The following is a 2,500-nucleotide window of genomic DNA, read 5'->3' as shown; positions in this document are numbered from 1 at the left end:
GGAGAGCTTGTTCCGCAAGAGTGGGACATGGTATCTGTGGGCAGGAGGCCGTGGTGAGGCCTGGGTGCCAGCAGCAGCAGCAGCAGCAGTCGGTTGCCAAAAACTAAATGTCATGGCAGAGCATTGGTGGTTCAGTGGTAGAATTCTTGCCTGCCATGCGGGAGGCCCGGGTTCGATTCCCGGCCAATGCAGCGCTGTTATTTTAGTCCTTCAGCTCCCATTCCAAACCATGTCTTAGTCTTTATTTAAGGCTAGGACTACAGGGAGACGTTTTGTAGAGCTACTGATGAATTTCTACTATAGAGATAAAAAAGGACCCCAGGAGATTGAATAAAGTCCAGGGTTTTACTTTGGACTGCAGCTGAATAGTGAGAATCAATCAGTAGCATTCTTTGATTCAATCCTCTTTATCCTTCAAAATGATTTTCCTCAAAGTTGGATCGCTGAGTTTGAGTTTTTTTCGGTATTAGTTTTTTTTCAAGGAGGTAATCTGTGGGCTCTTTGGTGGGTTAATAGAGGTAAGCACAGCCAGAAAAGAAAGAAGCACTCTACCAGATTGAATACAGCTCAGTAATTTCCTTTGGACTGCAGCTGAATAGTGAGAAAAAATCAGTAGCCTTCCAAATGGTCTAAGTGTAGAAGTGGCCTTATTTGCTTCTGATCATCTTTATCCTTTCCAACATTTTTCTTTGCTTCAGTTGCATTGAGGCATTTGGTTTTATTTATTTCAGGGAGGGTATCTGTGAGCTGTTTGGTGGGGTGATGCAGGTAAGCACAGCCAGAAACGAAAAGTTACCAGTCATCGCCCAACGTGGGGCTCGAACCCACGACCCTGAGATTAAGAGTCTCATGCTCTACCGACTGAGCTAGCCGGGCAACTGCTTGACTGGAGAGCTTGCTCTGCCAGAGTGGGACATGGTATCTGTGGGCAGGAGGCCGTGGTGAGGCCTGGGTGCCAGCAGAGGCATTTGGTTTTATTTATTTCAGGGAGGGTATCTGTGAGCTGTTTGGTGGGGTGATGCAGGTAAGCACAGCCAGAAACGAAAAGTTACCAGTCATCGCCCAATGTGGGGCTCGAACCCACGACCCTGAGATTAAGAGTCTCATGCTTTACCGACTGAGCTAGCCGGGCAACTGCTTGACTGGAGAGCTTGCTCCGCCAGAGTGGGACATGGTATCTGTGGGCAGGAGGCCGTGGTGAGGCCTGGGTGCCAGCAGCAGCAGCAGCAACAGCAGTAGCAGCAGCAGTCGGTTGCCAAAAACTAAATGTCATGGCAGAGCATTGGTGGTTCAGTGGTAGAATTCTCGCCTGCCACGCGGGAGGCCCGGGTTCGATTCCCGGCCAATGCAGCGCTGTTCTTTTAGTCCTTCAGCTCCCATTCCAAACCATGTCTTAGTCTGTATTTAAGGCTAGGACTACAGGGAGACGTTTTGTAGAGCTACTGATGAATTTCTACTATAGAGATAAAAAAGGACCCCAGGAGATTGAATAAAGTCTAGGGTTTTACTTTGGACTGCAGCTGAATAGTGAGAATCAATCAGTAGCATTCTTTGATTCCATCCTCTTTATCCTTCAAAATGATTTTCCTCAAAGTTGGATCGCTGAGTTTGAGTTTTTTCCGGTATTAGTTTTTTTTCAAGGAGGTAATCTGTGGGCTCTTTGGTGGGTTAATAGAGGTAAGCACAGCCAGAAAAGAAAGAAGCACTCTACCAGATTGAATACAGCTCAGTAATTTCCTTTGGACTGCAGCTGAATAGTGAGAAAAAATCACTAGCCTTCCGAATGGTCTAAGTGTAGAAGTGGCCTTACTTGCTTCTGATCATCTTTATCCTTTCCAACATTTTTCTTTGCTTCAGTTGCATTGAGGCATTTGGTTTTATTTATTTCAGGGAGGGTATCTGTGAGCTGTTTGGTGAGGGGATGCAGGTAAGCACAGCCAGAAACGAAAAGTTACCAGTCATCGCCCAATGTGGGGCTCGAACCCACGACCCTGAGATTAAGAGTCTCATGCTCTACCGACTGAGCTAGCCGGGCAACTGCTTGACTGGAGAGCTTGCTCCGCAAGAGTGGGACATGGTATCTGTGGGCAGGAGGCCGTGGTGAGGCCTGGGTTCCAGCAGCAGCAGCAGCAGTCGGTTGCCAAAAACTAAATGTCATGGCAGAGCATTGGTGGTTCAGTGGTAGAATTCTTGCCTGCCACGCGGGAGGCCCGGGTTCGATTCCCGGCCAATGCAGCGCTGTTATTTTAGTCCTTCAGCTCCCATTCCAAACCATGTCTTAGTCTTTATTTAAGGCTAGGACTACAGGGAGACGTTTTGTAGAGCTACTGATGAATTTCTACTATAGAGATAAAAAAGGACCCCAGGAGATTGAATAAAGTCCAGGGTTTTACTTTGGACTGCAGCTGAATAGTGAGAATCAATCAGTAGCATTCTTTGATTCCATCCTCTTTATCCTTCAAAATGATTTTCCTCTAAGTTGGATCGCTGAGTTTGAGTT

General features: G+C 47.0%; 5 non-coding genes across 5 annotated transcripts; 3 read left to right on the top strand and 2 right to left on the bottom strand.

The window, feature by feature from the left end:
- The first annotated feature begins 120 nt into the window (after positions 1 to 120).
- TRNAG-GCC (transfer RNA glycine (anticodon GCC)) lies at positions 121 to 191 on the top strand. The gene has a single exon. It is a non-coding gene; the product is annotated as a tRNA-Gly (tRNA).
- A 612-nt stretch (positions 192 to 803) lies between these two features.
- On the bottom strand, positions 804 to 876 carry TRNAK-CUU (transfer RNA lysine (anticodon CUU)). The gene has a single exon. It is a non-coding gene; the product is annotated as a tRNA-Lys (tRNA).
- A 403-nt stretch (positions 877 to 1,279) lies between these two features.
- Positions 1,280 to 1,350, top strand: TRNAG-GCC (transfer RNA glycine (anticodon GCC)). Its single transcript has one exon. It is a non-coding gene; the product is annotated as a tRNA-Gly (tRNA).
- A 612-nt stretch (positions 1,351 to 1,962) lies between these two features.
- Positions 1,963 to 2,035, bottom strand: TRNAK-CUU (transfer RNA lysine (anticodon CUU)). The gene has a single exon. It is a non-coding gene; the product is annotated as a tRNA-Lys (tRNA).
- Positions 2,036 to 2,164: 129 nt separating this feature from the next.
- TRNAG-GCC (transfer RNA glycine (anticodon GCC)) lies at positions 2,165 to 2,235 on the top strand. Its single transcript has one exon. It is a non-coding gene; the product is annotated as a tRNA-Gly (tRNA).
- Positions 2,236 to 2,500: the final 265 nt, after the last annotated feature.

This window comes from Hyla sarda, chromosome 1, assembly GCF_029499605.1.
Source record: "Hyla sarda isolate aHylSar1 chromosome 1, aHylSar1.hap1, whole genome shotgun sequence".
Classification (NCBI taxonomy): domain Eukaryota; kingdom Metazoa; phylum Chordata; class Amphibia; order Anura; family Hylidae; genus Hyla; species Hyla sarda.
The sequence above is the reverse complement of the archived record's forward strand: the minus strand, read 5'-3'. Positions and strand labels throughout refer to the sequence as shown.